Raw genomic sequence first — 22,214 nt, 5'->3', positions numbered from 1 at the left:
TTTTTGAGTTGGAGTTTCACTCTGATGCCCAGGCTGGAGTGCAGCGGCACAGTCACAGCTACCGCACCCTCGACCTGCTGGGCTCAGGCAATCCTTTCGCTTTAGCCTTCCAAGTAGCTGGAACTACAGACGTACAACACCACGCCTGGCTAATTATTTTTTAATTCTTGTAAAGATGAGATCTGTCCATGTTGCCCAGGCTGGTCTCGAACCCCTGGGCTCAGGCAATCCTCTTGCCTCCACCTCCCAAAGTGTTGGGATTACAGGCTTAGCCACTGCACCTGGCTCATCTTTTTAGTAACAGTCATTTTAACATATGTGAGGCTTGCATTTAGATTTTGATCTGCATTTCTCTGATGATTGGTGTGATGAGTACCCTTTCATATGCCTATTGGCTATCTATGTGTCTTTTTTTTTTTTTTTTTGAGTAGGAGTCTCACTCCGTCGCCCAGACTGGAGTGGAGTGGCCGCTCCCGGCCTGCTGGGCTCCGGCGATCCTTCCGCCTCAGCCTTCCAAGTAGCTGGAACTACAGGTGTGCGCTACCACGCCCGGCTAATTTTTGATTTTTATTGTAGAGATGAGATCTCGCCAAGTTGCCCAGGTGGGTCTCAAACCCGTGGTCTCAGGTAATCCACTCACCTCAGCCTCCCAAGGCGCGGGATTACAGGCTGAGCCACCGAGCCCGGCTTATGTATGTCTTTTTAAAAGAAACACCTATTCAGATCATTTGTGATTTTAAAATTGATTTTCTGTTTTTATTTTATTTTATATATTTTATTATATTTATTGGTTTATTAATTGTATTGAGTTGCCTGAGTTCTTTATATATTCTGTATATTTACCCCTATCTGATATATGGTTTTCAAATATTTTCTGTTACCCTATAGGTTGACTTTTCTACTCTGTTGATCATTTTCTTTGTTGTACAGAAGCTTTTTAGTTTGGTGCATTCTACTTTTCTATTTTTGCCTTTGTTGTCTGTGCTTTTAGTGTCATTAAAAAAAAAAAATCACTACCCAGATCAATGTCAAGAAGATTTTCCCTATATTTTCTTCTAATAGTTTTATGGTTTCAGGTCTTATGTTTATGTCTTTAACCCATTTTCAGTTGATTTTTGCATATGGTTTGAGATAAAGGTCCAGTTTCATTCTTCTGAATGTGGCTATCCAGTTTTCTTAACATCATTTATTGAAGAGACTATCCTTTCCCCATTGTGCTTTCTTGACACCCTTGTTGAAGATCAGTAGACAATAGAAATCTGAATTTATTTCTAGGCTTTCTATTTTGCTCTATAGGACTGTATGTTTTTTTAATGCCAGTATCACACTGTTTTCATTACTGTAGCTTTTAAAGATATTTTGAAATCAGGGATTGTGATGTCTCCAGTTTTGTTCTTTTTGAGCAAGATTGCTTTGGCTATTTGGGGTCTTTTGTGGTCCCATATGAATTTTAGGATTTTAAAAAATCTCTGTAAAGAATGCCATTGAGATTTTATAGAAATTGCATGAAATTTATATACCACTTTGAGTAGTATAGTCATTTTAACAATATTGGTTTTTTTCTTATTCATGAACATAGAATGCCTTTCCATTTTTCTGTGTCTTCTTTAATTTCTTTAATCACTGTTTAATGATTTTTTTGGTGTGCAAGTCTTTTTTACTTCTCTGGTTAAGTTTATCAGCAGGTATTTTATTCTTTTTGTTGCTATAGTGAATGATATTTCTTTCTTAATTTATTTTTCAGATAGTTCATTGTGTATGGCAATGTGATTGATTTTTGTATGTTTATTTTGTATACTGCAACTTTACTGAATTTGCTTATTAGTACTAACAGATTTGTTTTTTGTTGTTGTTGAGTCTTTAAGGGTTTTCTACATACAAAAATATATATATTTTATGTTGAGGTCTCACTCTGTTACCCAGGCTGGATAGCAGTAGCACAATCATGGCTCACCACAGCCTTGAACTTCTGGGCTCAAGTGATCCTCCCGCCTCAGCCTCCCACCTAGCTGTGCCTACAAGTGTGTACCACCACACTTGGCTGTTTTTTTGGAGAGATGAGGTCTCACTATGTTGCCTAGGCTGGTGTATGTATATGATTATGCCATCTGTGAACATATAATTTTACTTCTCCCTTTCAGAGTTGGATGTCTTTTATGTCTTTTTCTTATTGCTTCGGATAGGACTTCCAATTTTATGTTGAGAAGTGGCAAGAGTGGCATCCTTACCTTGTACCAGATCTCACAGGGAAAGCTTTCAGTTTCTCTGATTTATTATAATGCTAGCTGAAGGATTTTCATATACTGTCTTTATAATGTTGAGGAAAGTCTCTTCTATACCTATTTTGTTGAGTATTTAATCATGAATATATGTTGAACTTTGTCAGATGCTTCTATTAAGATGACCATGCACTTTTTATGTCATTTTATTAATGTCATGTATCTCAGTGATTAACTTGCTTGTGTTGAACTATCCTTGCATTACAGGGATAATCTCCCCTAGTTATGGGGAGATTATGGGGAGATTTTAAATTTGCTGTTGAATTTAGTTTGCTAGTATTTTATTAAGGATTTTTGCACCTATGTTTGGCTTGTGGTTTTCTTTTTTCATAGTATCTTTGTCCAGTTTTGGAATTAGGGTAGTGCTGGTCTCATAAAATTAGTTTTGAAGAGTTCCTTCTTATTTTACTTTTTGGAAGAGTTTAAGAAAGATTGGTACTAATTCTTTGAAAGTTTGGTGGAATTCACCTGTGAAGCCACAGATCCTGAGCTTTTCTTTGTTAGGTGGTTCTTGATTACTGGTTCTATAACCTTGTTTTTGGTCTACTTAGTCTTCCCATCTCTTCTTAATTCAGTTTTGGTAAGTTGTATGTTTCCAGAAATGTATCTGGTTTTTTTCTGCATTATCCAATTTTTTTGGTGTATTATATTTCATATTGCCTTGTATGAGGCTTTTTATTTATGAGACATCTGTTGTAATGTCCCCTTTTTCATTTCTGATTTTGTTTATTTGCATTTTCTTTCTTTTTAGGGACTCTGATTTTGTTTATTTGAGTCTTCTTTCTTTTTTATTTTTAGGCACAGAGTCTTGCTCTGTTACCCAGGTTGGAGTGCAGTGATGCAATCATACCTCACTGCAACCTTGAATTCCTGGACTCAACTGATCTTCCTGCCTCAGACTGAGTAGTTGGGACTACAGACACATGTCATCACACCTGGATAATTTAAAAATTTTTTTTGTAGAAACAGGGTCTTGCTGTGTTGACCATGCTGGTCTTGAACTCCTGCCTCAATCTCTTAAAATGTTGAGATTACAGGCATGTGCCACTGTGCTTGGTCCTCTAATGTCTAGTTAAAGGTTTATCCATTTTGTCTTTTCTTTTTTTTGAGTTGGAGTCTCACTCTGTCGCCCAGACTGAAGTGCAGTGGCATGCTCACGGACACTGCAGCCTCAACCTGCTGGACTTAGGCAATCCTCCTGCATCAGCCTTCCAAGTAGCTGTAGCTGGAAATACAAGCATATGCCGCCACTCCCAGCTAATTTATTTATTTATTTATTGTAAGTTGTCCGGGCTGGTTTCGAACCACTGGGCTCAGGCAATCCTCTCGCCTCTGCCTCCTAAAGTGCTAGGATTATAAGTGTGAGCCACTGCATCTGGCCAATTTTATCTTTCTAAAAACCAGCTCTTGCTGGGCGTGGTGGCTCATGCCTGCAATCCCAGCACTTTGGGAGGCTGAAAGAGAAAGATCACTTGAGGTCAGGAGTTTGAGACCAGCCTCGGCAATATCGCAAGATCCTGACTCTAAACACTACATAAATAAATAAATACAATAGGAGAAAAAAGAACAAACAAAAAGCCAACTCTTGGCTTCATTGTCTCCCCATCTCCCTATTTTCTATTTGATTTCTTTCTGTTCTAACCTTTATTATTTTCTTCTTTCTACTAACTTTGGGTTTAGTTTGTTCTTCTGTTTCTAGTCCTTTAGGTATGACATTAAGTTGCTTAGTTGAGGTCTCTCTTCTTTTTTAATGTAGGTATTTATCACTACAAATTTCTCTTTACTAAAGGGAATGCCTTTACTAAAGTACTACCTTTATTAAATGCTGTAAGTTTTGGTATGTTGTGTTATCTTTTGTGTGTATGTCTCGAGATACTTTTAAAATTCCCCCTTTTTAGCCGGGCTCGGTGGCTCAGCCTGTAATCCCACGCCTTTGGGAGGCTGAGGTGAGTGGATTGCCTGAGCCCGCGGGTTCGAAACCCGCCTGAGCAACTTGGCGAGACCTCATCTCTACAATAAATCAAAAAATCAGCCAGACATGGTAGCGCATGCCTGTAATTCTGGCTACTTGGAAGGCTGAGGCGGAAGGATCGCCGGAGCCCAGCAGGTGGAGGCTGCGGTTGCCGGGAGCGGCCACTGCACTCCAGCCTAGGTGACAGAGTGAGACTCCAACTCAAAAAAAAAAAATTCCCTTTGTCAGAAACTACCTACAGGGCACAATGTTCACTATCTGGGAATGAGCCACCTAAGACCCAATCCCCACCACTACAAAGTATGTCCATGTAACAAATATGCATGTGTACCCCCGAACCTAAAATAATTTTTTAAAAATTCCTTTTGATTTCCTCTTTGACCAGTGATTGTTAAAGAGTATGTTGTTTCCATGACTTTGTGAGTTTTCCCATTTTTATGCTGTTACTTATTTCTAGTTTCATTCCACTGTGGTCTGAAAAGATACTTAAAATGAGTTTGGTCTTCTTAAATGTATTAGACTTGCTTTGTAATCTGACGTGGCATCTATCCTGGGAAATGTTCCATGTATCCTTGAGAAGAATATTTTGCTGTTGGGTGGAGAGTTTTGGGTATGTCGGTTAGGTACATTTCTCTGGAAAACTTGACTCCTGCGTGAGATGCAGTGGCACTGCAATTTTTCCATAGTCTTATTACCACATTGGCTATTGCCAGTCTTTTTAATTCTCACTAGACTAGGTAAAAAGTGATTCTCTAAGCCTGAATTTTTTTATTTTTTGAGTTGTAGTCTCACTCCATCGCCCAGACTGGAATGCAGTGGCACGCTCACAGACACCCCAGCGTCAACCTGCTGGGCTCCAGCGATCCTTCCGCCTCAGCCTTCCAAGTAGCCGGAACTACTGGCGTGCACTACCACACCTGGCTAATTTTTTGATTTATTGTAGAGACAACGTCTTGCCAAGTTGCCCAGGCTGGTCTCAAACCCCTGGGCTCAGGCAGTCCTCTCGCCTCGGCCTCCCAAAGTGCTGGGATTACAGGCTTGAGCTACCACACCCGGCCAGCCTGATTATTTCTTACATGTGTTATGTACTTTCAGCTTTGTCATCATTTGCATTATATGAGTATTTAAGTACTCTGAGTGCATTTATATTTATAATTATTATCTATTCCTGTTAAATTGACCTTTTATCTTTATATAATGACTCCCTTGGCTGCCACTCTGCTCTTCCTTTTACTGAGATAACTGCACTCACATGGTTGATGCTGCCAGCTAGTCTCAAGGGTTCGGGGGTCCTCCCATCCCATTGCACAGTGTGTAACAAAGGCATCTGCTGCATCTGCCCTGTCCTACAGAGGGCCACCCTGACATTCCTGTCATGCTGGGGCTCCTCCCCAGCACATTCCTTGCTGTTTTGGGAAGTGGTGACTCTCCTGGGACCTCTGCGGAGCAACACCATCTGGCAGGTTTTACAGCTCTACATAGTGTTATCCATATGAACAAGACCACGCCACTGAACACTGTGATTCCTTCTTCCATCACCTGTTGTGGCAATTTGGGCCTTTTGAACCTTCCTTAGTTTGGGTGATTCCTTTTATCATGCTTCTAGGTGCCAATGTAGCTACATGTTTGCACCATCTCCTGGAGTGCTTCTCAGGATGGCAAATCTTATATTTCAGGCAATTGTTTCTAAACTGAGAAACTCCTCATTTTCGACTTCTTTTCTGCTCTCCCAGCCCTTGACTCAGACACCCAGATCCAGTCCCATGTACCCTGCCAGTTCCTGTTGGTCTGGCAGGACTAGGTCCTGCAGCTACTTTGGGGCATAATTGATCCTTCTCTTTTCAGACTAGCACATGCCCAGCTGGCTCATGTGTGACTTAGCCCTAATTATTGACTTACTGGTCAGATTATAAGGCGGAGGAGGATCTAAGGGGAGCAAGCAAAAGAGAGGTGTGAGCCTTTAATAGGAAGGAGGGAGCCAGTTAGACAGACTCAGGGGGCCAGGTGCAGTGGCTCATGCCTGTAATCCCAGCACTTTGAGAGATGTCTCTCTCTATATCTAAAAATAAAAACAACAGCAACAATAGCACAAGCAGACTCAGAGGGTTTGGGGAATCCAGTGATTCAAGATTTTGGGGTCCATCCGTGTGTCATGGTTCCACTGTTTCTCAACCAGTCCATGACTTTGGAGTAGCAGATCTGCTTAGTGTAGAAGAACCCTGCTTTGGGCTCTGTTATGATTAAGTCCCTGGCCTCGGCCTCAGTTCTCTGCATCCCCCATCCACTTTCCATGCGACTAAGGGGACCCTCTGAATTTCTTATTCAGCTTTAACTTGTTGATGAATCATGCTCAACTTACCAGTAGCCCCTGCAGTCCCACTGTCTTGACGATGACTGATCCCCTCTTATTTATCACTCGCTGGTACATTGACTTCCACCCGTCCACCTCTGCATTCACCAAAAGCGACCATTACAAGGATGCTACCTCTGCTTGGCGTCAGGGCATGTACATGCTCCATCTACCATCAGTGATGGGATCTTATTGCCAGTCAATTAGTTATCCAGAGCCAAGATACCATTTTAGCATCTCCTTTCCTCAGACCCCTTCTGGCAGCAGCTGTTGCAGGCCGGGTTTTCCAGAAGCAATCTCTGAGGTGGAGGTGAGTGTGCAGATGTATTAGGGAACACTCTGGAATCACCATCCATGGAAGAGAAGGGACGGAAGCAGGATCAGGAAGAGGAAGAAATTTGCTGTATTTGGTGAAGGTCTCAGTCAACCCCATGGGTTTCTCTGAAGCTGGGAAGACCCCTCAGAGTTGGCCTGAGTGGAGAGAAGTGTTGGACATCTGTTGCTGAAGAAAGCGAGAGTGTGGTTGGGCACTTTTGAAGAGGCCTGACAGCTAAAGGTTGCCTGCCAACTGCATTGCCAGTAGCTTGGCCAGGAGATCCTTCTTTTCCAAAGGGGAATCTGGGTGGCGTATCAGTGTCCACTGAATAAGGGATGGAGGAAGATCCATGAGTGACTGGAAAAAACCATTTCATCATCATCACCCTCATTATCATTTCTGTTGCTTTTTTTTTAGTTGAAGTCTCACTCTGTCACCCAGGCTGAAGTGCAGTGGCATACTCAAGGCTCACTGCAGCCTTAACTTCCTGGGTTCAGGTGATCCTTCTGCCTCAGCCTCCCAAGTAGCTGGTACTACAGGCACATGCCACCATATCCAGTTGTTTTTTTGTTTTTTTTGAGTTGGAGTCTCACTCTGTCGCCCAGACTGGAGTGCAGTGGCCGCTCCCGGCCACCGCAGCCTCGACCTGCTGGGCTCCGGCGATCCTTCCGCCTCAGCCTTCCGAGTAGCCAGAATTACAGGCATGTGCTACCCTGTCCGGCTGATTTTTTGATTTATTGTAGAAATGAGGTCTCGCTGCCCAGATGAGTCTCGAACCCACGGGCTCAGGCAATCTACTCGCCTCAGCCTCCCAAAGGTGTGGGATTACAGGCTGAGCCACCGAGTCCGGCTCAGTTTTTTTCTCTTCTTTTTTTGGTAGAGGTTTTGCTATATTGCCCAGGCTGTTCTCGAACTCTTGGGCTCAAGCAATCCTCTCACCTTGGTCTCCCAAAGTGCTAGGATTACAGGCATGAGCCACCATGCCTGGTCCTGTTGTTACTTTTAGCTTCTTCCTACTGCTACTGGAAATGCTGCAGGAGTTTAGATATCTGCATGGGGCTAAGTCACAGCAGGAGTCCAAAATACATAGGCACCTCTAGATCAACTGGTCTCCACTCTTAGATGTCCATCTGAAGACCTTAGAAAATGGAAGAGGCCAGGCTCCGTGGCTCAGCCTGTAATCCCACGCTTTGGGAGGCTGAAGTGAGTGGATTGCCCAGGTCTGCAGGTTCGAGACCCACCTAGGCAACTTGGCAAGCCCACATCTCTACAATAAATCAAAAAATTAGCCGGGTGTGGTAGTGCGCACCTGTAGTTCTAGCTACTTGGAAGACTGAGGCTTGGAAGGATCACCAGAGCCCAGCAGGTCGAGGCTGCAGTGGCCGGGAGCGGCCAGTGCACTCCAATCTGGGCAACAGAGTGAGGCTCCAACTCAAAAAAAAAAAGAAAAAGAAAAAGAAAATGGAAGAATCTTGGAGATTCTCTATTCTTACAGTTCACAAAACTCAATGCATATGGGAATCACCTGGGGCATTTTTTGAAAACTATGCCTAACTCCACCCCCATAAAATCATAAAATTACTTTAATGGTCCCGAGTTGTATTGGAGATATTTTGCTTTGTTTTGTTGTTTTTATGCTCCTCAAGTGCTTCTAATGTGCAGGCTGGTGAGAACACCTGATTCGATCTGATCTCTCTGGCTCAACATTACAGATACAGAATCTGAGGCCAAGAGAGAAGAGAATTGTCTGAGAACACAGTGGAGTTAGTGGAAGGATCCAAACCAGAGCCCTGACTCTTATGCCAGTCTCTTTCCATCACCCAACACAACTCTTCAGCCCCAAGCAGGGCCTGGTCGTGTGATGAAAGTTGTAAAACTTCCCTGTCATTTATGGAGGTCCCAGAGATTTTTTTTTTTTTTTTTTGAGTCTGTGAGTCTCTCACTGTTTCCCAGGCTGGAGTGCAGTGGCATGCTCACAGCTACCATAGCCTGGACCTGCTGGACTCAGGCAATCCTTCTGCCTCAGACTTCCAAGTTGCTAGAACTACAGGCATGCATCACCACGCTCAGCTAATTTTTTAATTTATTGTAGAGACACGGTCTCACCAAGTTGTCCAGGCTGGTGTCAAATCCCTGGGCTCGGTCAGTCCTCCTTGCCTCTGCCTCCCAAAGTGCTGGGATTGTAGGCATGATCTAAGTGTAATGCTGGGCTGAAGGAGCTCCTTGTCAGAGAAAGTTTCCTGATGTGGGCTTTATGAAGGACAGGTTGGAATTCAAAAGGGCATCAGGACTTCTATCTAGGGTTTGAGCCAGGATGGGGGGCGGATGGTTCAGTAAAGGTGTGTGGAGGCCAGCATGACAGACACAGAGAGGGTGGTGGGGAGCAGGGGAGGGAAAGCAGAACCGGGAGAGAGAACCCAAGCAGTGGCTTTGAAACACCAGCCGAGGAATCAAGGGTTATAGCTATATAAGATTTGAGACCTGGACTGAAGCCAATGGGACTTGGAAGCTACTAGGGTCTGGGAGAGGTCCCACCCAGACAACACGGCTTCTGGGGGCGGGCATGGTGGTCGGTTGGATTGAAGACAGGATTGGAGTAGAGAAAAAGACCAGAGTCACCCTGATGTTCTGGGAGGGCAGGGCTCAGGAGACACTCACCTCAGAGCCCCACCATCTGTCAGAGCTGTCACCAAGATGTGTTAAATCCAGTTCCTGCCCAAAATGGTGCATTAGCAGAGACTGCTGGCTCTGTCCGTAAAATCAGCCCGTGAAAAAAACTATTGAGGAAAACATGGAACCCAGGAACCAGCAGATTCACAACTATGAGAAGCTACCAGGAGGAGCGGAAGTTATTTGGCAATTGCCTGTTCTTCATCCTGACAGCAAGAATCACTTACACAGATCCTGGACACTCATGTGAGTGTCACCAAGGGTGACACTGGAGCAGCATCAAAGCCTACTGTCTTTGGACCTCCAAATCCAGTGGAACCTAATCCCAGTGCTCCCTTCCTGGATGTTGAAAGTGGAAGCCCCTCCGCTCTCGGTGTGGTGCAGGTTCTCAGCCCAAAGGCTCCCCTTCCATGAAATCGCACAGCTCAACACAGAGCAGGGTCTGGCTGCCATCCCGTCCGATATTCCACTGGAGCAAGAGATGGAGAAATATGAGCTCGGAGGCAGCTGAGCAGCACAAGTGACTGGACTGCAAACACCCTGGGGAGAGCAGATCTAAGAATAGGTGGATCAAAAATACAAAGTCAGTACGGCGATACACTAAAGCAGGGAGGGGAAGATGAACAATGTGAAATGCAGTGGAAAAATCATTGAAAAGAATCAGGCTGAATTATTTAATATATTTTAAAAGCCCTGAGTACTTTTCCATATCTATATTTATACTTTTGTCTGTGTTCATGTCTATATCTCTACTCCCATGAGAGTAAATTGAAGTTAGGGAAGAATAATTAGAAAAATTGCCAGGTGCAGTGGCTCACATCTATAATCGCAGGATTCTGGGAGACTAAGATAGGATGGTCATCTGAGCCTGGGAGCTCAAGACCAGCTGAACAACACAGTGAGAACCCCATCTCTAAAAAAAAGAAAAAATTATCCAGCCACGGTGGCACGCATCTGTAGTCCCAGCTACTTGGAAGGCTGAGGTAGGAGGATCCCTTGAGCCCACGAGTTTGAGGCTGCAATAAACTATGATTGTGTCACTGAACTCTAGTCTGGATGACAGAGTGATGCCGTGGCTCTTAAAAGAAAATAAAAAGAGAAAGAAAGAAATGATGAATGGGGGTTATCTTGATCTGTTTGTGTTGCTATAAAAGAATACCTGAAGCCGGGCTCAGTGGCTCAGCCTGTAATCCCAGCGCTTTGGGAGGCTGAGGTGAGTGGATTGCCTGAGTCCGCGGGTTCAAGACCCGCCTGGGCAGCAAGACCTCATCTCTACAATAAATCAAAAAATCAGCCGGGCGTGGCAGTGCATGCCTATAATTCCAGCTACTTGGAAGGCTGAGGTGGAAGGATTGCCGGAACCCAGCAGGTCGAGGCAGCAGTGGCCGGGAGCGGCCACTGCACTCCAGTCTGGGCGACAGAGTGAGACTCCAACTCAAAATAAATAAATAAATAAATAAATAAATAAAAATAAAAGAATACCTGAAACCGGGCTCGGTGGCTAAGCCTGTAATCCCAGCGCTTTGGGAGGCTGAGGTGAGTGGATTGCCTGAGCTCGTGGGTTCGAGACCCACCTGGGCAACTTGGCGAGACCTCATCTCTACAATAAATCAAAAACTAGCTGGGTGTGGTAGCGCGCTCCTGTAGTTCCAGCTATTTGGAAGGCTGAGGCGGAAGGACCGCTGGCACCCAGCAGGTCGAGGCTGCGGTGGCCGGGAGCGGCCACTGCACTCCAGTCTGGGCGACAGAGTGAGACTCCAACTCAAAAAAAAAAAAGAATACTTGAGACTGGTGTCTGTAGCCTGAAGAGGAAAAGGTACGGGAAGCAAAGAGAAGAAAAGAGGTTTATTTGGCTCATGGTTCTGTTGGCTGGAAGACTGGGCATCTGGTGAGGGCCTCAGGCTGCTTCCACTCATGGTGGAAGGTGAAGAGGAGCTGGCATGTGCTGAATAACATGGTGAGAGAGGAAATGAGAGAGACAGGAGGAGGTGCCAGGCTCCTTTTAGCAACCAACTCTCCCAGGAACTAATGGAGTAAGAATTCGCTCACCACCCTCCCCACAGGGAGGACATTAATCTGTTCATGAAGGATCTACCTCTCTGATTCAAACACATCAGGCTCCACCTCCAACACTGGGGATCAAATTTTAACATGAATCAGACTCAGTGGCTCATGCCTATAATCCCAGCACTTTGGGAGGCTGAGGTGAGAGGATTGCCTGAGCCCACGGGTTCGAGACCAGCCTGGGCAACTTGGCAAAACCTTGTCTCTACAATAAATCAAAAAATTAGCCGGGCATGGTAACTCACGCCTGGAGTTCCAGCTACTTGGAAGACTGAGGCAGAAGGATCACCAGAGCCCAACAGGTTGAGGCTGTGGTGGCCATGAGCATGCCACTGCACTCCAGCCTGGGTGACAGTGAGACTCCAACTCAAAAAAACACACCAAAAAACAAAAACAAACAAATTTCAGCATGAGGTTTGGGGAGACAAACATTCAAACAATAGCAGGGGCTTTTTGCAAATACAAATCAGTGTAATTAATCAACAACCTATTCTGTACAATACTTTCATTGTTTCTTGTAAAGTATAACCAAATTATTGAAGCAAATTGTACAAAGATCAAATTAAATTGTTTGTTGTGACAAGCAGTAATGTCTCTACCCATCGATGCTCATCTCTCATTCCCCAACATTGTCCACATCTAACTTTCTTGGCAGGTTCTTTCGGGTATGTATCTCCCCGTTTCTAAATGACAGGCCACACTCTGCTCTCTCCAACCATACCCCACCACACATATGCATCCTTCTCCTCTATTCCATCTTCCCAATATAATTTGGTGTGAGTTACCTTTCTGAGACCAGGCAAATATTGCCCTGTTTTGTTCTAGAGTCCACCTCTGTCTTTCATAGAGGCTTTCCTGGGATGTGCTGAGGTCCTTGATTCTCGTTTCATAGCAAAGAATGGGAACACACAGCTGATTGGAAGCTTTGAATACATGGAATTTTCAGCTCGTGAATTTCACCCTGGTGTGCTCTGTCCAGGCCATGTCCTCAGATCCTCTTATATGAGTATAATTAGGCCTTGGGTCACAGGCCAGTGCTAGGAAATCTTGTGAAGTGGGTTTCCTGTTATCTCTACTGCAACTGAGGTCAAGCTTAAGTACTAATTCGTATCTTTGTTGCTTAAGCTCTTACAGAAGGGAGCTCAAATCATAGGGGATCCGTTTTCACAAGAGATAGGAACTAAACTAGAAAGAATGAATAATTCAAAGAGGAATTTCAGATGCCAAAAATGTAGTGAAAAAGTAAAGAAGATCATGAGTTACAGACAGAAGGACTTGAGTTCAAACCTCCACGATGGTATCTAGCTGCTGAAAAATATTTTACTCTATATTATGGGCTGAATTGTGTAACCCTTCCCCCATTCATATATTGATTTCCTAACCCCCAGTACCTCAGAATGTGACTGTATTTGGAAATATTACCTTTATAATGTGTGGGCCCCAATCCAACATGATGTGTCCTTATAAGAAGAACATTGTCCTTCGAGCCACAGAATCCACTTTTGAAAAAGTAGAATTGTATCAGAATTGGTGGCAGGAAATATGAACCAGAATAGAGAAAGAAATGTGTTTTTATTACTTAGTCCCCTTGTTAGGTTAAAAATCCCAGCAGGGGCCGGGCGTGGTGACTCAGGCCTGTAATCTCAGCACTTTGGGAGGCTGAAGCAAAAGAATTACCCGAGCCTGTGGGTTTGAGACCCACCTGGGCAACTTGGTGAGGCCTTGTCTCTACAATAAATCAAAAAATTAGCCGGACGTGGTAGCACAGTTCTGGCTACTTAAAAGACTGAGGCAGAAGGATCGCCTGATCTCAATGGGTCGGGGCTGCAGTGGCCGTAAGTGTGCCACTGTACTCAAGCCTGTATGACAGAGTGAGACTCCAACTCAAAAAAAGTTTTAAAAATCCCAGCAGGGCCACCCAAATGTTAGGTCAGACCTACCTGGGGTGTGGTGTGCAATCTGGTGCTGTGCAAAAGATGCAAAGAATTGCACAGAAGCTAGACTGGAAAATATAGTTTATATAGAAAGTAAATTGGAGCGATAGAGAGGAGATTTGCTTCCCCAAGGTAGCGGACGGGGCCAAAGCTGAGAAAACATGGCAACCATAGCTCAAAGAGCCATGTGGTCAGACCAGAGTTTAACAAAGCAATGGCAAATGGCTGCTTCAGGTTGGATGCTTTTAAGTCTTTCTTTTGATGGGGGCAGGTTGTTAAGGTGATTGAGTGGTAGTCTGTTTCATGTTATCGCCAAGGAGACAGGTAAGCACAGGTACTGGCAGCCATGGTGATGGAGTGCTGATTAAGTTAGTTTGCTTACAAAACAAGTTGGGGAGGGGGTTGTAAAGCAATTATCAATAGCTACCTCTGAGAAACTGGTTCTGTCCTTGGTTATTGATTAGAGGGCAAGTTAAAGTGAATTGCTAAAAAAACATGAGAAAGCTAAGCAATGTTAAAATGGCTGCTCATTGGGTATATCAACTCCACCTTGGTTCTTTCACCCTCTCATCCTCAGTGAAAAAAGAGAAAGGTATTGGAGAATTTTTTTTTCTTTTTTTGAGTTGGAGTCTCACTCTGTCACCCAGACTGGAGTGCAGTGGCCGCTGCCAGCCACCACAGCCTCAACCTGCTGGGCTCCGGCGATCCTTCTGCCTCAGCCTTCCAAGTAGCTGGAACTACAGGTGTGCGCTACCACACCCAGCTGATTTTTTTATTTATTGTAGAGATGAGGTCTCGCCAAGTTGCCCAGGTGGGTCTCGAACCCACGGGCTCAGGCAATCCATTCACCTCAGCCACCCAAAGGCATGGGATTACAGGCTGAGCCACCGAGCCCGGCTGGAGAATTTTGATTGTCAGTGAACACATCACTTAAAATATATTGCCAATAAAAATATAACTTAAAATATGATGCCATGACTTGAATGTGTTCCCCAAAGTTCATGTGTTGGAAATCCCCATGCAATGGTGTGGGGGGAGATGAAGCCTAATGAGAGATATTTGGGTCATTGAGCCACCACCATCATAAATGGACTAATTTCATTATCACAGGAGGAGATTTTTTATTACAAGGGTGGGCTCCTTATAAAAGGATGAATTCGGTCCCCTCTTCTTCTCTTGCCTGCCCTCTCTCTTGCCCTCTTCTTGCCCTTCCACCATGGCATGCTTCAGCAAGAAGACCCTAACTAGATACCAGCTCCTGCAGAACCATAAGCTAATATATTTCTATTCATTATTAATTACCCGGTCTGTTGTATTCTGATATAAGAACATAAAATGAACTAAGATATATGAACCCAATTATTTGAATGACTGAGAATAAGTTATATATACTTCAAATACAGAATGAGAAATACAACTCTAAGAAATTATTAAATATGTAGCAAGCTTCACTTACATATTAAATGAATGGAGCAGACCTGAGAATGTAACTTTTCTCACTTTTTGTGGTAGGCTGAATAATGGTCCTCCCAAGATGTCCACATCTAATCCCGAGAAGCTGTGAATGAATATGTTACCTTGAGTGGCATAAATTAGTACGTGGGGCCAGCCCCTGCAGAGAGATTTAGGGGGTCCCTGGGAGGTGTGGCAGTGTCGGTGATTATTCTGGAGAGATAAAGAGAAAGAAAGAGACTAGACTCTGTCTAGTGCAGAAGCTGATTCTGTAGGAGGGATAGATATAAAGAGAAAGATAAAGAAAGAAAGAAAATGGACAGCTGTTCAATGGATTGAGCAGAAGCTGTTTAATGGGACAAACTGTAAACCTTTTATCCTAAAGTTTCACAGGAAAAATTACAAGAATTTCACATGAACACAAAGCCAGGTGGATGAGGGGCATCCCCCACCCACCAGGTGTTTCCTCAAGCATGAGGAAGGACAATCCCAATATTATCTCACTGTTCCTTATGCTTGATTAATGTTCCTCAAAAACAATACAACAATTCTAACATCATAATATTCTAATAATCAATAACTTCTAAAACTTATACATACACAACACCTAATGACTAACTTAAATCCTAATACCTTTCAATTCTGTGCTAATTTTACCTATACTATAAAAACTCTTAATCATAGCTCAAACCAGTTCCTATAGAATGTGGCCCAGTCCAAAGATCATGCTGGGCCTTTTCCAAGAATTGATTATAATCTCTTAACAAAATGGCTATTCTAAAATCCTATATATCTATCTTAACTTCTATAAAATTTTCTAATTCCTAATTCTAATATATAAAGCTGATCATCAGCAATAAAGCTTCTAAAATAAAACCCAAATACAAACTATAAATTGTACTAAAGCCAAAACCGCAATTAGTAGAAAATGGGAACAATTAAATTTCTAAAGTTAGCTGTATTCTTATTAAACCTCAAAATATCATGTTTGATCATGCTTGAACATAATTCACTGATGTAGCATGACCTATTCCACAACACTTTCTATGACTAAAATAAATTTTGTTTCTATAATAAGTAGAAAAACTCTACACTAATCATAGCTAAAAACCGGTTTAAAAGAATGCAGCCCAGTCCAAGTTACACGCTGGACCCTTAGGAATGTGACCCAGTCCAAGGTTCATGCTGGGCCATTTCTGGTAACTCTAGATAATCATCTATACCATCTAAAACTGAAGACAATTCTCCATATGTATATCCTAATTCTACAAATGTACTTTTAAATCTTATAGAGAAGCTTGTATCATATATAAGGCTCCCGAATGTGACCCGAGTTTGAACCGTAATTGATTGAAAGGCCAAAACCACAGTCTGTGAGAAACGGGAAAAATGGATCGCTAGAGTTAGCCATGCCTGTCGTACTCTCAAAGTTTCAAGCTTAGATCATCAAAGTCCCTGCTAGTGAGACGTGCCAAACAGCAAAAAAGGGAAGAGGGAATGGGCCATCAGCTCCTGAATTCATCCTAGTGGTCTCAGGGTCCGCAGCCCACCTGGATCCCTAACGCTCAGGCGGGCCTCCACAGCTGGCTCCCAACAAATTAGGACTTCCTAGATGTGACCAAGTTAAGGATCTTGAGAAGAGGAGACTATTCTGAATTATCCATGTGTGGGTAATTATCCACGTGTGGACACAGTAGTAGATGTGACCACAGAAGCAAGAGGATGGAGTGATGTGAGGAAAGGGCCACAAACCAAGGAAAGCAGGGGCCTCTAGAGTCTCAAAAAGGGGAAGGAAAAAAAAAAAGAATTCTCTACTAAAGTCTCTGAAAGGGACCCTACCCTGCTGACACCTTGATTTTAGATGTAAGACTTTCAGAAAAGTATACATTTGTGGTCATTTGTTACCATAACAAAAAGAAAATAAATATGCTCATTAAACACTTAAGGATAGGAGTATGTTTTCTAATGATTAAGCTTTAGACCAAAAACCGGCATTGTGGTTCAGTGGCTGTTAAACTTGGCTTTATACTTGGAGACTTAAAAAACAAAAATCCAGTACAGAGGCTTGGGAGCTGCATTTGGAAATGCTGCCTAGTAGGCCTGGGATTGGACTGAGGAATATTTTTGTGGTCATCAATTATAGGCTTATATGCCATAGAGGAAGGCTGTACTTGTGTATTTTATGTCCACCACTTTCAAGCCAAAGTACCCTGGGAGATATTTTAAATAATTGTTTTGTGAAAGGGCTGTATATGCAAAGTGAACAGGAATGGTATAGAGAGCTACCTGTCTTGCTGCCACCCAGGACCACTCTTCTGTCCCTAAATTCCCCCAATAAATCACCTTTTACCAATAAACCAGATTTGTCTGCCTCATTTTTTTTTTTTTTGAGTTGGCGTCTCATTCTGTCAGTCAGGCTGGAATGCAGTGGCATGCTCACTGCCACCGTGGCCTCAACCTGCTGGGCTCAGGCAATCCTTCTGCCTCAGCCTTTCAAGTGGCTAGAACTACAGGCACGTGCCACCACGCTCGGCTAATTTATTGATTCATTGTAGAGACAACGTCTTACCAAGTTGCCCAGGCTGGTTTTGAACTCCTGGACTCAGGCAATCCTCTTGCCTCTGCCCCCCAAAGTGCTGGGATTATCGGTCTGAGTCACCATGCCTGGCCTATCTGCCTCATTCTTTGGTTTCTCGGCTCTTTCTTCATTTGGGAGTCACATTGCATATACAGCCCTTTCAAAAACAACTGTTTCCCAGGGTATTTTGGCTTGAAAGTGGTGCACATAAATGTGGCGTTTCCACTTCTTTTCTCCAAAACCCATCAAAAGCAACAAGGAAAATCAGGAACAAATGCAGATCCACAAACTAAGTGGGAAAGTGTGAACACGGATGTGAGGAAAGCAGTAAAGAAGATGCAGGAGACAGGGCCCAAGGACCTCCAACTGCACCTTTCCAAGTGGAGGGTGACATCCCACGTGGCACAACCCAAACCCTGCCCTTAAAAGATGGAACAATGGAACCAACCTTGCTGCCCATCAAAAGAGGACTAGATTTTTTTAAAATGTGGTACATATATATGATGGAATATTACACAGTCATAAAGAAGTCCAAAATCATGAGCTTCACAGCAACCCGGATGAACTTAGAGTCTATAATACTGAGTGATATATCACAGAAACAAAGAACTGAGTACCACATGTTCTCACTCATAAGCGGACCTTGAACAATTATCATAATACTATAAAAAAGGATTGGCAGTAGTGGGAAACTGCCGGGGGAGCGGGGGAGTGGTATTGGCAGTATTGGGAATCTGCTTAGGGAGGTACTTCATCAACAAGGGTGCCTGCATAACAAACATTTGTACACCTAACCTTGAATTGAACCCCACATCTTTAAAATAAAAAAAATTTAAAAAGAACAAAAATAAGCGGTGTAATGGAAAAAAAAGATAAAAATAAACAAAATAAAAAATACACTCAGGAGACAAGATAAAAAAAAAGATGGAACAAGTTGACCAAGTGGGGTGGGACTGTCTTTGGACTTTGTACTTGAGAAGGCAAATCCAAATCGCACTATTAAGCCATAAATGCAGGACATATACTCAGGAAACTGTGTGATGGAAGAGAAACTGCCGAGCAACACTGAGTCAGAAGTAAAGACTAAAAATAAACATCAAAAAAGGAAGCATCTTCAAGGGCATTCAGGGAACTTTCAGACTGAGCTTGAGGTTACATATTGCAGCAAACATGTTGGAATGCATTTAGATGCAATCTGTTTCTGAATGTGAGACATGTCCTTTGACCCTGCAATTCTGCTCCTGAGTTCCCACATCTGGACCCATCTGTTTAAAGAAGCGTTGTTTTTATTGCCAAAAACTGGAAACCAACCAAGTGTTCATTAAAAGAATGGAGAAAGGAATTTTGGTACATGTACAACGATTAAAAAAAAAAAAAGAATAGTCTCTCAAATCTAACGCTGAGCAATAGAAAAAAAAGACCCAGAAGAAGTCATAAAGTGTGAGATCACCTATGTGTTAGGTTGAGGGCATAATGCACGATTCAATGTTGTGTTGTTGAGTATTTTAAAATGTGATTATTACCTCTAAAAAATAGTAAGCAATTGATACGTATAAAATTAAGGCCGGGAGCGGTGGCTCACGCTTATAATCCCAGGACTTTGGGGGGCCAAGGTGAGAGGATTGCCTGAGCCCATGGATTCGAGATCTTATCTCCACAATAAATCAAAAAATTAGCCGGTTGTGATGGCGCATGTCTGTAGTTCCAGCTACTTGGGCGGCTAAGGCAGAAGAATCTCACACACACACACACACACACACACACACACACACACACACACACACACACATCAGGGATAGAGATTATGTCTACACATAGAAAGCCTAAACAGTTCTGATGTTATTCTGGTTTCTTCAGACAAGCGATGAAAGAACTGATCTTAGATCTTGTCTTTTGTTGTTGTTTTTTGTTTTTTGTTTTTGAGTTGGAGTCTCACTGTGTCACCCAGACTGGAGTGCAGTGGCCACTCCCGGCCACGGCAGCCTCGACCCGCTGAGCTCCGGCGATCCTTCTGCCTCAGCTGTCCAAGTAGCTGGAACTACAGGCACACGCTACACGCCTGGCTCATTTTGATTTATTGTAGAGATGAGGTCTCGCCAAGTTGCCCAGGCGGGTCTCGAACCCGCGGGCTCAGTCAATCCACTCACCTCAGCCTCCCAAAGGCACGGGATTACAGGCTGAGCCACCGAGCCCGGCTAGATCTTGTCTTTTGTATGTTCTCTTGAAGTATGACTGGAGCTGGGGGAGCAGGCCTTTGAGGCCCCGGCACAGCAGAAGCTTTTGGTTGTCACCATGGAACTCAAGCCTTGGCTGGAAGTGGCCCTGAAGGGCGTGGCCAGAATACCACGGGGAGATGCAGAAGGGATTCCAGGCCCTTCTAGGCTGGGCCTCAAATCTGCCACTTGAGGTTTGAGAGGTTTGAGGGCTCTGGGCCCTCTTGGAAGCCGCCAGGCCCTGGGAGGCAGCTCTGCTCCGGTCAGCTGGGTCTGGGAAGCTATTCCTCTTCCAACAAGTGGCATAGTGATGGGCAGGTCGCTGTCTCAGAATCCTAATGTTCTCCCGTGAGTCTTGGGACATCTGATTCCAGATTGGACAAAGGGGAGGCATGACAGGTTGGGAGGGAGGTCAGAGCTGGAAGGGGGTTGGGGATAGGATCACGGTTCGAGCCGCTGAGGGGCGAGGAGTCAGGCAGTAAACCGGCGGATAGAGCGCGTGGAGAGGGCCCCAGCACTACGTCACAGACTGCCCATTGTGACGCGCACGGATCCTCAGCAAGAGATTGGCCGGGTGGGCTTGGTGCCGGGATGTAGCCTGGGCTACTGGGCTTGATACTGGACCCAGTCTGTGCACCAAGAGAGGCTCTACTGCTCTCGCTCCACCTGCCTGGGCCTTCTTCCCCCACCCCCATCTATCCAGGCTCCCCTAACTGCTGCCCCCTCGGTGTCCGGGTCCACCTGGGGCCACCTGGATGACGGTGAGGTCTGGCAGCCTGGTTGTGGATGGTAGCTTTGAACAGAATTGATTCAGGGATCAGGGATGTAGCGTGTCCATGTCTCAGTGCGAACTGCCACATGTTAGGAATTTCAGTGGAGTAAAAACCCTTCACTCTTGAGCTTGTAGAAGAAATTTCCTAAGACCACTGAACAGCAGGAAAGAAAGATCAAAGGAATGGAACTGAAAACGGAATGGAATGAACCTGGTTCATTGACCTACAAAGGAAAAAATGAATACCAGAGAATGAAGTTGTCCAATCTGCAAATCTTTCTCCTTTTAGGCCTTTGCCTAAAGATGGGCCTCATTGGCCTTAGGGAATCATCCAAGGTGTCTAATAAAATATCTTCCTCAGATCTGGTCCTGAAGTAGATACACCTGTGATGGGAGAAGCTTCTGTTCTAGAATGAAGATCAGCTTCCTTGTTCACACAGGTAACACACAGCAAGATCTCACAATCCAGAGGAGGTCCATTCCCACCTAGCCTATTTTGACCACCTTCCCTCACCCCCAAGCTTATCTACACTCCTCCTTCTTAATTTGGTGTTTCCTGCTGAGCCAATTTTTTTTTTAAGTAGGGGTCTCACTCTATCGCCCAGGCTGGAGTGCAGTGGCACGCTCACAGCCACCACAGTTTCAGCCCGCTAGACTCAGGTGATCCTTTCGTCTCAGTCTTCTAAGTAGCTGGAACAACAGGTGCATGCCACCATGCCTGGCCAATTTTTTTATTTATTGTAGAGACGAGATCTCACTAAGTTGTCCAGGCTGGTCTCAAGCCCCTGGGCTCAGGCAATCCTCTAGTCTCCACCTTCCAAAGTTCTGGGATTACAGGCATAATTATCCCATGCCCAGCTGAGCAGTATTCTTTTTTTTTTTTTGAGTTGGAGTCTCACTCTTGTCACCCAGACTGGAGTGCAGTGGCCGCTCCCGGCCACCGCAGCCTCGACCTGCTGGGCTCCGGCGATCCTTCTGCCTCAGCCTTCCAAGTAGCTGGAACTACAGGTGCGTGGTACCACGCCCGGCTAATATTTTGATTTATTGTAGAGATGAGGTCTCGCCAAGTTGCCCAGGCGGGTCCCGAACCCGCGGGCTCAGGCAATCCACTCACCTGAGCCTCCCAAGGCGCAGGATTACAGGCTGAGCCACCGAGCCCGGCTGAGCAGTATTCTTAAAAGTCTCTTCCCCAAAGTTTTATGTAAAATGTAGGATTTTTCCAACCCTAGATTGTACTTCAAGAAAATTTCAGAGATACACCTCTGAAAATTGTGGTTAAGAACAAAGCTTGAATCACCATAAATGAAAGTTACCTCAAGGTCTGCTCTCAAATTGATCTGCATTTTAAGTTTTCCTGTTGCTCATGTGGCTACTAATATGTAATATTTTGACAAGTTCAAAACTATTTTTTTTGTTGGTTTTTTTTGGTTGGAGTCTCAGTCATACTCATGGCCACCCCAGCGTCGATCCTTCAGCCTCAGCCTTCCAAGTAGCCAGAACTACAGGCGTGTGCTATCACGCCCAGCTAATTTATATTTTTTATTTTATTTTAGAAACAAGAAGCCGGGCTCGGTGGCTCAGCCTGTAATCCCGTGCCTTTGGGAGGCTGAGGTG

Source organism: Carlito syrichta, unplaced genomic scaffold (genome assembly GCF_000164805.1).
Source record: "Carlito syrichta isolate Samal-C Ts95f unplaced genomic scaffold, Tarsius_syrichta-2.0.1 Scaffold313533, whole genome shotgun sequence".
Taxonomy (NCBI): domain Eukaryota; kingdom Metazoa; phylum Chordata; class Mammalia; order Primates; family Tarsiidae; genus Carlito; species Carlito syrichta.
The sequence above is the reverse complement of the archived record's forward strand: the minus strand, read 5'-3'. Positions refer to the sequence as shown.